The sequence below is a fragment of the Oncorhynchus tshawytscha genome, linkage group LG05, assembly GCF_018296145.1.
Source record: "Oncorhynchus tshawytscha isolate Ot180627B linkage group LG05, Otsh_v2.0, whole genome shotgun sequence".
In the NCBI taxonomy this organism is placed as follows: Eukaryota; Metazoa; Chordata; class Actinopteri; order Salmoniformes; family Salmonidae; genus Oncorhynchus; species Oncorhynchus tshawytscha.
In genome coordinates this window covers 45,744,210-45,758,603 of record NC_056433.1, presented here as the reverse complement: position 1 = coordinate 45,758,603, position 14,394 = coordinate 45,744,210, and positions in this window count along the sequence as shown.

Genomic DNA, 14,394 nt, shown 5'->3' with positions numbered 1-14,394 from the left:
CAAATCTGTCGTTCTGCCCCTGAACAGGCAGTTAACCCACTGTTCCTAGGCTGTCATTGAAAATAAGAATTTGTTCTTTAACTGACTTGCCTAGTTAAATAAAGGTAAAAGTAAACATTTCTTCAGTTGCCATTCATTATGAATCCTGTATTTAATAATGAGGTGTTTTTTGTCACAAACAGCGAATGTGTGCAGTGAAATGTGGTGTTGTACAGGGTCAGCCATAGTAGTCCGGCGCCCCTGGAGCAAATCAGGGTTAAGTGGCATTGCTCAAGGGCACGTCGACTGATTTTTCACCTTGTCGGCTCGGGTATTCAAACCAGCGACCTTGCAGTTACTGACCCAACGCTATAACCACTAGGCTACCTGTCGCCTAGTTTGGCATAGTTTGGTTAGGATTCTTCCTGTTTACGTATAAATTGTTTACGTATATATCATATCAATGTCAAATCATCTAGAATGAAACTCAATGTGATTTCTCTATTTTATTGAAAAATAAAAGCACAAATTGACTGAGCATTCTGAGGCTGAAATATGGTTTTACAGAATGCAATACTATTTTCAAAACCTCCCAAAATGGCCAAATTATTTACAAGACATAAAAACCAACTAAAATCGAATCAAACAGTTCAACACCACGAACAGAGAGAACAGAGTAGATAGCTTTAGGAATACAGATAACGATGTAGATTATTCTTCTTTCACCCAAAGTGAACGCTCAAGACTAGATAAACCGATATGTCTATGTGATAAACGTATAAAAAAAGGTTATGGCTTTATGTATGTTCATTCCTATGCTTCTTACCATTTCCGTCAGTGGGTGGAAACGGCATATTCCTCCTCAGTTCATCCAGAGATGGACCTTGGGAATCATGTCATCCTCGTTATAAGGTTGTAATGTACTTCCCACTCTAGAATGCCCTTCGAGCCAGTCAGAAACGAGTATTGAACAATGCCATGGCTTAAAGAATAAATAACCCCGACTTACACCACTTACTTTAAAGCTGAGTTGCGCTAAAGGTGTTTGCCTTGGCGCATTTGTTATTGTCTCTGTTTTGTTTATCAAACGGAGGAAGTGTGTATCCAGTGCCGTGGCCCTCTGCTGTTCTATCCTGTGTGCAAGGGTGTCAGAGGCAAAGAAAACAGAGGTGGTTGTCTGAAGTCACGTCTTTGTTGTTGTAATATCGCAAACGGACGTGGCAGTGTCACCGCAACGGATACCAACTTTAAAGGAACTTAAAACGACAATCTGCACCATAGGGTTGGGGTAACAGAGGGCACATCGAGGGAACAGAGGGCACATATATAACATACTAATCAGGGGAAATGAGAACCAGGCGTGTATGTCATCAGACAAGAGGGGGGGGGGGTTCCGTGACAAACCTGACACCCCAGGACCTAATAACCACGCTCTCTCACTTTCACGTTGAGTAAAAATACAATTTATTTATGACACTTTTGATCTACTGCCAGGACATTTCTAACGGACAGACAGACACTTCAGCAGTAGAGCACACATACACACATTCAACTCCAGTTACTGTGTCCCTGGAGACCGTTGCCAGGCTCACTGCTATCTATTCCCTTCTCTCTGCACACACACACACACACACATACACACACACACACATACGCACACACACACAGGGCTGGCCACCAGTGGAGTCTTTAGTCCTTAGTCAGAATATCATTCATGTTTTATTGCATTTGCTTGCCTTTGTTTTCCCTGACCTGTATCCGGGCAACTCCACCTCTAACCGTTGCAGTAAAGTGTCTCTAGTGTTGTACCCTGCTGAAAACAATGGGTCAAGGCGAGTACTGTATCTGCCACAAAGCTCAATTCTATCATTACAGGCCCAGACATGACATTTGTGGAATTCCTACTGGTACTGGATTTTCCACTCAACTTGGTTATTCCTAGCAATGTAGTTTGTGCACTTAGAGAAAGGAAACGCAAGCCAACATGCCCAGATAGAGAAGAGATAAATGTTTTAACTCCCTAAGTGAAACTTTAATTTAACCCACTCTTACTCTTACCCCACTGCATGTTTAGGAGATGATGATATCCTTGTCTGGTCCCAGATAACTTTGTGCTGTGTAGTCAACACCTATGATCATTATCAATGCCAGGCAATGACAGATCTAGGATCAAAATAGTGATGCCCTACCTCAGAGTCCAGACTGCGTGGGCGTTGAGTGCATACTCCAGCTCGAAGCAGGAGCAGAGGGCGGCCACGTGACTCCGACCAGGACAGCCCCTCGCCAGGCAGTCAGAGGAGCCCGAGGGTGACAGGGACCTGCTGCTGTTACGGGAGGCCAGTCATTTGGATCGACCCACGCATGAATCTGCTTCAAAAGCAGGCTTTAGATCTCCTACTTCGCTGTAAGAGAACTAACACAGACCAGAGGAGAGGCACTCAATAATGCATTGCATTCACAGTGGCCATGGTCTGTATGCCGTTTTCAATGAGCAAACCCAAGAGGGTATCCAAATTGTGCTTCTCGGGAGTGTCTATTATTAAAATGCACAATATTCATCAGCCTTCTCAACAATTAAAAGGCTTTAATCGATGTATATTGATAATAATCATCTTAATCAACGCTCATTCACATGTTTCTACACTTTAAACATGAAAGTCAAAGATGAACAACCGTGGAAACCTAGAAATGGTTGGACCATGTGTACATGGCGACCAAAAAAGAATTAGAAGCATGTTGATTCTGCCCCCAACTGGACCTTATATTAAAGCACATGACCTTTGGCACAGTTTCGGGATGGGTAGGCTGGGAAACTCAGGCCCGAACAAGAGAAGGTAACTACGGGTGAGATCGTGAGAGCAGAGCTGCTGATAACAGCACCACAGCACAACATTTAAGTCCAGAGAGACAGTTGTCTGGCAACCCAGCCCTGCAAACAGAAGAACTAGGACCCTGGAGCATCATGGGAGATAAGAGATGAATGCCGCAACCTGCCCGCAACAGGTAATGAGGGAATAATAAGCTATGCCACATCTAGTGGGTTCGTCACAGCCTGACTCTATGGGATGGCCATGCGGTTCATGAGTACCTGTAGATTGTGTGGCTGTGTGGATTCATGCAACAACACAGCACCTGGGGAATACAGTTCCATTAATTATAGGTTTGATGATACGTTCTAAACCCCTCTGCTAGCATATGACCTTAGCATTGACCTTAGCATTGACTCTGGAGGAAACACCTCTACAGGTCTATACAAGTACAGTAAACTTAGCTCACATGAACTTTACACTCTACTTTGCATGAATTTAGCATACCTAGAACATTAACTTTTTGCCTTTAACTCCCTTATCTCACCTCATTTGCTCACATTGTATATAGACTTGTTTCTACTGTATTATTGACTGTATGTTTGTTTTACTCCATGTGTAACTCTGTGTCGCTGTATGTGTCGAACTGCTTTGCTTTATCTTGGCCAGGTCGCAATTGTAAATGAGAACTTGTTCTCAACTTGCCTACCTGGTTAAATAAAGGTGAAATAAAAATAATAAAAAATCAGTTCTCACATATAGTTGCAGGTATCCTAGTGGTTAGAGCATTGGGCCAGTAACCGAAAGGATCTCATGGTTCAAATACCAAAGCCGACAAGGGGAAAAATCTGCCCTTGAGCAAGGCTCTTGAGACTAATTTGCTCCAGGTGTTCTGTACTGCTATGGCTGACCCTGTAAAACAACACAGTTCACAGCACCTATACAAATATTTTTTCAGTTAATCTGAATTTAACATAATTCGCACTAAACTCATATGAACATAGCATACTTAGCACATGAACTAAGCTCACATGAATTTGTGTCATTTCACACTCTCTGAAATCAAGGGGCTATATATTGTAAGAGGACACTGACCTCTGGACAGTCGTTTCAGCCCCTCATTCGCATGGCAGTGATGGGTTTGTGGATCGAGTAGCCAATAGGAGGCCGGATGTGGTGGTAGGCCATGTCTGCAGGTGTGATGAGGATAGGAAAAATCACATTCTAAATGCATTCCAACATAAAAAAAAACAGCAAAAAAAGAAACGTCTCTTTTTCAGGACCCTGTCATTCAAAGAGAATTCCTAAAAATCCAAATAACTTCACAGATCTTCATTGTAAAGGGTTTAAACACTGTTTCCCATGCTTGTTCAATGAACCGTAAACAATTAATGAACATGCACCTGTAGAACGGTCATTAAGACACTAACAGCTTACAGACGGTAGGCAATTAAGCTCACAGTTATGAAAACTTAGGACACTAAAGAGGCCTTACTGACTCTGAAAAACACCAAAAGAAAGATGCCCAGGGTCCCTGCTCATCTGCGTGAACGTGCCTTAGGCATGCTGCAAGGAGGCATCAGGACTGCAGATGTGACCAGGGCAATAAATTGCAATGTCGCTACTGTGAGACGCCTAAGATAGCACTACAAGGAGACAGGACGGACAGTTGATCGTCCTCGCAGTGGCAGTCCATGTGTACCAACACCTGCACAGGATCGGTAGATCCGAACATCACACCTGCAGGGCAGGTACAGGATGGCAACAACAACTGCCCGAGTTAAACCAGGAACGCACAAGCCCTCCACCAGTGCTCAGACTGTCCGCAATAGGCTGAGAGAGGCTGGGCTGAGGGCTTGTAGGCTTGTTGTAAGGCAGGTCCTCACCAGGCATCACCGGCAACAACATCGCCTATGGGCACAAATCCACCGTCGCTGGACCAGACAGGACTGGCAAGAAGTGCTCTTCACTGACGAGTCTTGGTTATGTCTCACCAGGGGTGATGGTCAGATTCGCGTTTATCGTCGAAGGAATGAGCGTTACACCGAGGCCTGTACTCTGGAGCGGGATCGATTTGGAGGTGGAGGGTCCGTCATGGTCTGGGGTGGTATGTCACAGCATCATCGGACTGAGCTTGTTGTCATTGCAGGTAATCTCAACGCTGTGCGCTACAGGGAAGACATCCTCCTCCCTCGTGGTACCCTTCCTGCAGGCTCATCCTGACATGACCCCCCCAGCATGATAATGCCCCCAGCCATACTGCTTGTTCTGTGTGTGATTTCCTGCAAGACAGGAATGTCAGTGTTCTGCCATGGCCAGCGAAGAGCCCGGATCTCAATCCCATTGAGCACGTCTGAGACCTGTTGGATCGGAGGGTGAGGGCTAGGGCCATTCCCTCCAGAAATGTCCGGGAACTTGCAGGTGCCTTGGTGGAAGAGTGGGGTAACATCTCACAGCAAGAACTGGCAAATCTGGTGTAGTACATGAGGAGGAGATGCACTGCAGTACTTAATGCAGCTGGGGGCCACACCAGATACTGACGGTTACTTTTGAAATTGACCCCCCTTTGTTCAGGGACACATTATTCAATTTCTGTTAGTCACATGTCTGTGGAACTTGTTCAGTTTCTGTCTCAGTTGTTGAATCTTGTTATGTTCATACAAATACTTACACATGTTAAGTTTGCTGAAAATAAATGCAGTTGACAGGGAGAGGACGTTTCTTTTTTTGCTGAGTTTACATAACATGTTTGGAACAATTCAATACTTACTCATATTGCTTCACGTTCTCCCAATACAGTTTCAGATTGGTGTTTTTGTATTCATGCAGGGATTACCAGGTTTCAGGTGGGAAAAGGGAATCTCTCCAGCTCCCACAGACACAGGGCAAAGCTGAACATGTCTGCTTTGACAGTGTAGCGGGTACACTGAGTGAATGTCTCTGGGGCCATCCAGTGCAGGTTCAATTACCAGCACAAACACTCTGGCTACCGAGGACAAATTGTTCTTCAGTGAAGGCTTCACCCCAGGGAGCATAACACACACACACACACACACACACACACACACACACACACACACACACACACACAGCATCTGAGCTGAAAACCACAGAACTAGCACTATCCCCAATGGTGATAGACCCATTCTGCCTGAGTGCAGTTTCCTCCAGGTCCTAATTCACATTATGAAGTAATTTATAGTATGGTGAATAAGGAAGTTGGACTAACCCCGGGCTGCTTGGTCATATTGTCCACAACCTCAGGTGACAGGAACTTGGATTCTGATGAGAGAACAAAAGGGTTCATGATCTTGATAATGACGTTAGTGATGTCAATGACTAATTAACTACAGGAAATAGCTATTTTATGGTAATCTGTCTTCATTATACTGTAAAGGTTTGTTGTAACTGCTTACCTCCAAAGTTGGCCACCACGTCATGTCCATCCTCATTGAGTAGAATATGACTAGAAATGGCAAATACTGTATCATCATAAGTAGAATAACTCACAACATTTCATTTCAGTCACAATTCAACCTTACTACCAATGCTACTAAATGTGACACACACACCCCACACACACACAGTGACCCCCACCTTCCGCATTGACTTGTTGTGGTCCCTGTGGATGATAGGCTGGGTGAGGTTGTGCAGGTATTCCATGCCCTTGGCCAAGTCAATGGCGATGATGAGCTTGGTCGATGATCCTGTCCATTGACACATCATTGCACATTATTAGAGGAGCAACAGCAACACTTAGCAACACAGATCGATGCTCCCTGGCCCTGCCAATCAACTGATACCACTTTACACAGCAGTAGATCAATGAGCTAGCTCATAGACTGTTAGACTTCATCTAGACGCAGAGTAACACTTAGTATAGATCAATGATGGGAAAGACTGACGTAGAGACAGTACCAAGAAATGATACTTGAAACAGTTGCTTTGGAGGCAGACAGTATTCATTGTGGATTTATAATGCATAGCCTACCTTTATCATGATACACAGGTTTCCAGCTGAAGAAAAAGCCTCTTTATAATAAAGCCATAATAATGATTGCCATGTGGCATAGGCTACAGATGAGCAGAGGCGTTTTAGAATTTCCACAAGTCTTTCATTGTTGTTGTAGGGGCCCGAAAAAAATCGTCCTTTTAAAAACGCATTTCATGCAATTCTTTGCCCTTTTCCATGGCAGAAGACAGTAGCTGAATCTTGTTTAATACCATAACAAATGACCAAAATGAGTGGCTACTCTGATACTGACAAACCGAGATCAATCTGGTCTTGAATTCAAACAAACAATAGCCCAGGCCAATGAAGCGACACACAGATTGTGCAATATTAAGAGGCAATATATGTTCTGTATATATACAGTACCAGTCAAAAGTTTAGACACCTACTCATTCAAGGGTTTTTTCATTATTTTTACAAATTTCTACATTGTAGAATAGTAGTGAAGACATCAAAACTATGAAATAACACATATGGAATCATGTAGTAACTAAAAAGGTAGCCACCCTTTGCCTTAATGACAGCTTTGCACACTCTTGGCATTCTCTCAACCAGCTTCATGAGGTAGTCACCTGGAATCCATTTCAATTAACAGGTGTGCCTTGTTAAAAGTAAATCTGTGGAATTCTTTCCTTCTTAATGCGTTTTAACCAATCAAAACATTTTTGGGGGGGAGCACACGGGGAGATTGCCGGAGTCAGACGATAGACCTGAGCCAACTCCCTGTGCTTACCGGGAGAGGCGTAGTACTGGTCAGGCACCTGGTGTCGCATGGTGTTGCGCATGGTGTTGCCAGTGCGCGCTCATACCCCGGAGCGCTATAGGCCAGCCCCCCGCAAGTGCCGTGCGAGAGTGGGCATCCAGCCAGGGCGTGTTGTGCCTGCTCAGCGTGTTTGGTCTCCGGTACGCCGTTTCGGCCCAGGGTATCCTGCGCCGGCGCTGCATGCTGTGTCTCCGGGGCGCTGGGAGGGTGCAGTTCGCCCTATGCCTGCGCTCCGGCCATGCCAGGCGAATGTGGGCATTGAGCCTAAGGGAGAGGTATGAGTGGTATGCACCAGATCTCCAGTGCTCACCCACAGCTCGGTTCAACCTGTGCCTGCACTCTGGAGGGTCCGGGCTAAAGTGGTCATCCAGCCTGGAGGAGTGGTGCCAAGGCTGCGCACCAGAGCTCCAGTGCTCCCCCACAGCCCGGTCCATCCGGTGCCTCCTCCACTCACCAGGCCTCCTGTAGGTCTCCCCAGCCTGGTGGGTCCTGTGGCAGCCCCACGCACCAGGCTGTCTCTCCGTCTCCTCCCTCCAGGTTCTCCCACCTGTCCGGCGCTTCCGGAGTCTCCCTCCTATCCGGAGCTGCCAGAGCCGCCTTCCTGTCCGGAGCTGCCAGAGCCACCCTCCTGTCCAAGCTGCCAGAGGGGCCCTCCTGTCCGGAGCTGCCAGAGACACCCGTCAGTCAGGAGCTGCCAGAGCCGCCCGTCAGTTAGGAGCTGCCAGAGCCGCCCGTCAGTCAGGAGCTGCCAGAACCGCCCGTCAGTCAGGAGCTGCCAGAGCCGGCCGTCAGTCAGGAGCTGCAAGAGCCGCCCTTCAGTCAGGAGCTGCCAGAGCCGCCCTTCACTCCGGAGCTACCAGAGTCTCCCGCCTGTCCGGCGCTGCTTTTGTTTTCTGTTTTGTGTGTATTGCACCTTGCAGAACTGTTCGTTTGTCGTGTTGTTGTTTTTTTATTCAAGTATTCGTATTTATTAAAAGTATTATGAATACTTACCACGCTGCATCTTGGTCCTCTTCTCCTTCTCCCGACGACAATAGCTACACTGTGCTCCACCAGCAGACGCAGGGTGGCCAGTCACAGCTCCAGGGAGCATCAGTTACTGTGCAGGTAGTGATGACTCATCACACACAGGGTGTGGTGGCTGCTGTAGTGGCTGTCTGTGATGTTGTTCACAATGTCCTTCCCCAGCTGGAAGTCCCTGCTGTGCAGTTAGAGACGCAGGAAGGGAGGCCCGCTCTGCTCCAGGCCAGGCAGCAGCTGTTCCACCACCCAGCGTTTGTCTCTCCCACTTTATAAAACACAAAGGCATCGTAGGGATGGGCCTCTGTACTGCCTCCTCCAGTCAGCCACAGCCAATGTGGCACAGGACCAACATAGTCCCCAAGCCAGTTGCTGGAGTAGGACCACCAGTGAAAGAGAAGCAGTCCAAGGGAGATACAGAGGAACAGGATAAATCCCAAGTCCAGGGAACATTGGGCCACAGAGTACCTGGGGAGTTCTGGGCACCATCTTCAGTTTTGCACATCATTTTCAACCCCCCATTAAGCCAAAAGATGACCTGGACATTTTTCTGTTCTCTGGCCCAGTTGTCCAGCCAGGCGTTATGACAGTAGCGGTGTAGGCGAGGACCAAATAAGTCCATGCACACTACCACAGGCTGGTCAGGGGCTCTGGGATGCCCTCAAACATGCTAAACTCCTCACAGGCTTGAACTTGAATCACACTGAGGGAGTGCAGGGCTCTTCTCAGCTCCTCCTCCAAAGTGAGGATCCTACATTCAATCAGACAGAGGCTCTCCAGCCTGGCCCAGCACTAGCTGCACACTGAGATCCACTTCTATTATCTAGAGATACCTCAGCTGCACAAGCCTGTTCAGGTTATTCATGTCCACAGTTTGTTCTCTCACAAACTCTGAGAGAACCAACTCAAACTCTAATTCCTGCATGGAGAGGAAGTACTTTGCAATGAAGTGAGACCCACATGTGACAGCCTTAAAGTGGACAACAGACTGAAAGAACGGTCTCCAGCAGTCCTGGAGGATCACACTCAATTGAGTGAAGAGCAGTAGGGTTAAGCCTGGTTTCGGGGTGCTGTCACTGCCGACATTGATGTTTAGCAGAATATGTGCGTCAGATTCATACTCATACTTGAAGGTTTCCCACATTGGCTGGGTGGATGGTGAATGTTTCCTAAATCTACTTTGGTCAGCGATGGGTGAATGCAAATTCTGAAGTTTGCATGAGTGGATTATTTACCAGTAATAGAGTCTCTAAGCTTTGCAGGCCAAATAAACTGTTGGGAAATCTTGTTATCCCCTAGGTCTTGGAATCCCAATTCACCAAGTCTCGTAAATGTAAAGTCCACAGTAGTGGTGATTTGATAGCGTCTTAAATCCAGCCATTTCGGATTTATCAAGCAACAGATGTTATCTGAGGTTATGTTTGCTAAAGGATAGTCTTGAAACGTATCTTCAACCATGTGACAGGAATCGTCTGAGTGTCACCAAGCTAATTTCACTCGCGGGTTCCGAAGGGATATCATTGAAATCGTGTTGGTGAGATTCTTTAAATGATGGATCAAGGTCGGATTAACACTGGCCTTAACACCATCAGGAATATTCAAACTGAGTACCTGTACCCCTTGACAGTTTTTCCGTGCAGAGGATCGTGTAGTTCCCAATTTCATGGTTCCATAAATCAAGTTGTGTGATTGAAAGTGTCAACACTGTTTCACGAACAGGCTCAAAGGAAATTATTTTCTCATTGAAAGAGAAAAAACCCAGTCTGTTTTATACCGGACTGTAAAGCTGCATCTGTAGCTCATTGGGCAAATTGAGCGATGAGATGTTTTCAAAACATCTAAATGCTAATTTTTCTAAACAACGTGCATTACTGAAAGAAAAAAATCACTTCTTGAAGACAATAGAAATCTATCGAGGAAGCTCGATAACAGTTCCGTGGGTGTCAGAGCAGTTTTGGTGCCTATCTCAATTAAAGTCCAGTGGCCTCATTTATTTAAAGAAATCTTAGATTTATACCTGAACTTAGTCGTAAGATCATTTCCGACAGTGTGCTTACGTTCGATTCATAATTGATACTGAGCATAAAAAACCTAGTTTACGCAGGTTCTAAGAAGCCCGTTTGTAATTTACACACCTGTGATCTATAAATCTCAAATTAACTTAAAATTGGCGGCACCTGTACGTGCCTTACAATCAGCGATTTTCCCTTATAGAATGCTAGCACAAATGAGGGTTTTAATCAGGAATAGCCATGGAGCAAAAGAGAAAAGCAAACTTTTTGGAAGACGGGATCATGGCGATGGTAGAGGAGATTGAAGACAGGCAACACATATTATTCAGTGGACTAAATAGTGGGTTGACAAACAAAGCTAAACAGGTAGCTTGGTAGTCTGTTGCCGCTGCAATGATGTAACTCTAGGGCAGCACCCATAGATTGTGCATTGCCTTCGTGTCCCCTTGAGTGGCAGAACACTGATTCAATCACGGGTCAACTAGATAACATTACCAACCCATACACTCCGTATTTTCCGCTGGCTGCCCCACCACCACAGAAAGCACTAAGCTAGGCTGAAACACCTGCATTTTGAAGCTGCCTTACTCAAGAAAGCAAAAGAGAGACCAAGTTTGTATGCGGCGTTATGAACTCAATTATTTATTTATTTTTTGACATTGTTCGCAAACTGATATGTGACACGTATTAATGCCAAAATAACATGCAAAACAGGCAAGATTTTGAATTGTTGTTCATAAAAAATGTAAATAAATTGCTAAACAGGTGGCGCTCAAAAAAGGTGGGGCTCTGCCCTAAATTGACGGGTCACCATTGCCCAGTCCATACCTCAGAGAGTACCTTTATTACATATGCTGTAGTCCACAGGTACAATGTGTGGTCAAATCGTCCAACCTTAACTTTTTTCCAGAAACATTATTCTGGCTTGCAAAGTGATGTGTAATTCCTTTTGGAATCCAGCTAGAGTTAGGATATCCAACAGTTGGAATTTTGATTCACCCTCAAACTGCATTCATAATGACCACCAGGGTTAGGGACATTGTGAGGAGCCTACCTAAACCATTTCAAATGGAACAACCATTTCAGGAACAGGTGAAAAAAAATTTAATTACCTGATTGGATTAGTTTACACATTTTTATTTGTCTTTCTGTAGCATAAGATTAATCAATCAATGTACATGCAAGAACACAGATATTAAAAACAATTTTTAAAAATCTACCTGCAGGTTTGGAGTGTTTATCTGACTGTATAAAAAAAAATATACAGTTGAAGTCGGAAGTTTACATATACTTTAGCCAAATACATTTAAACTCAGTTTTTTTTACAATTCCTGACATTTAATCCTAGTAAAAATGCCCTGTCTTAGGTCAGTTAGGATCACCACTTTATTTTAAGAATGTGAAATGTCAGAATAATAGTAGAGAGAATGATTTTTATTTCAGCTTTTATTTATTTTATCACATTCCCAGTGGGTCAGAAGTTTACATACACTCAATTAGTATTGGTAGCATTGCCTTTAAATTGTTTAACTTGGGTAAAACGTTTCTGGTAGCCTTCCACAAGCTTCCCACAATAAGTTGGGTGAGTTTTGGCCCATTCCCCCTGACAGAGCTGGTGTAACTGAGTCAGGTTTGTAGGCCTCCTTGCTCACACATGCTTTTTCAGTTCTGCCTACAAATTTTCTATAAGATTGAGGACAGGGCTTTGTGATGGCCACTCCAATACCTTGTCTTTGTTGTCCTTAAGCCATTTTGCCACAACTTTGGAAGTATGCTTGAGGTCATTGTCCATTTGGAAGACCCATTTGCAAGCAAACCTTAACTTCCTGACTGATGTCTTGAGATGTTGCTTCAATATATCCACATAATTTTTTTCCCTCATGTAGCCATCTATTTTGTGAAGTGCACCAGTCCCTCCTGCAGCAAAGCACCCCCACAACATGATGCTGCACCCCCATGCTTCACGGTTGGGGTGGTGTTCTTCGGCTTGCAAGCCTCCCCTTTTTTCCACCTTACATAACGATGGTCATTATGGCCAAACAGTTCTGTTTTTGTTTCATCAGACCAGAGGACATTTCGCCAAAAAGTATGATCTTTGTCCCCATGTGCAGTTGCAAACCGTAGTCTGAATTTTTTATGGCAGTTTTGGAGCAGTGGCTTCTTCCTTGCTGAGCGACCTTTCAGGTTATGTCGATATAGGACTCATTTTACTGTGGATATAGATACTTTTGTATCTGTTTCCTTCAGCATCTTCACAAGGTGTTTTTGCTGTTGTTCTGGGATTGATTTGCACTTTTCGCACCAAAATACGTTCATCTCTAGGAGTCAGAACGCGTCTCCTTCCTGAGCGGTATGATGGCTGCATGGTCCCATGGTGTTTATACTTGCATACTATTGTTTGTACAGATGAACGTGGTACCTTCAGGCATTTGGAAAAAGCTCCCATGGATGAACCAAACTTGTGGAGGTCCTCAATTATTTTTTTGAGGTCTTGGCTGATTTCTTTAGATTTTCCCATGATGTCAAGCAAAGAGGCACTGACTTTGAAATTAGGCCTTGAAATACATCCACAGGTACACCTCCAATTGACTCAAATTATGTCAATTAGCCTATCAGAAGCTTCTAAAGCCATAACATCATTTCCTGGAATTTTCCAAGCTGTTTAAAGGCACAGTCAACTTAGTGTATGTAAACTTCTGGCCCAATGGAATTGTGATACAGTGAATAATAAATCAAATAATCTGTCTGTAAACAATTGTTGGAAAAATGACTTGTGTCATGCACAAAGTAACCGACTTGCCAAAAGCAGACAATAGTTGAAAAACTATTTTTAATGACTCCAACCTAAGTGTATGTAAACTTCCGACTTCAATTGTATATTTAAATGCCCCCCACTTCTAAAACTGAAGTTGCGCCCCTGATTACTATGGTTCAAATGTGCTTTTTTAGGGTACCACCCCAATATGTACAGTACCAGTCAACAGTTTGGACATGCCTACTCATTCAAGGGTTTTTCTTTATTTTGACTATTTTCTACATTGTAGAGTAATAGTGAAGGCATCAAAACTATGAAATAACACATATGGAATCATGTAGTAACTACAAAAGTGTTAAACAAATCAAAATGTATTTTATATTTGAATTTTTCAAAGTAGCCACCCGTTGCCTTGATGACAGCTTTGCACACTCTTGACAATCTACTGGCAAATCCTTTTCAATCTTGGAATTAATAGAAATGATAGATAAAACGTATCAGTGTTCATCGGCCATTGGACGAAAAAATGACACGTTGGAAATCGCCAATTTAACAATGACTGGTTTGGAAGGAATTACTGGCTAACTGCAAGCATTGCAAAGCAATCACTAGCCTGCTATTCAGTGGAGTGGGTGTGTGGTCCAAGTCTGGGTTTGAGGGTCTCCTCCAAGCTTAAAAGGATAAATATTCAACATAGGCCAATCCAGCATGACTTCTGCCGTGCTCAAAACAACTGGATACTTGGAACTGGGAAATCTCAGACTTCAGTGAGTTCAAGACAACTGGGAACTCGGAAAAAAACAAGCTCCGATTGTGAAAATACATTTTAAACAGTCACCCAATTTGGAATTGCAAGTCAGGCCTCTCTCTAAAGCTCTGACCTGAAGTTCACTGACATCATCATGATTTGACCTCGAAAGCACCATAAATCCAGAGAATGCCAGACTTTGATGTTAAAGTTTACCCACTAAGGACCACCTTGACTCAAACCTGGGTGTCTGTAGTGACACCTCAAGCACAGAGATGCAGTGCCTTAGACCACTGCG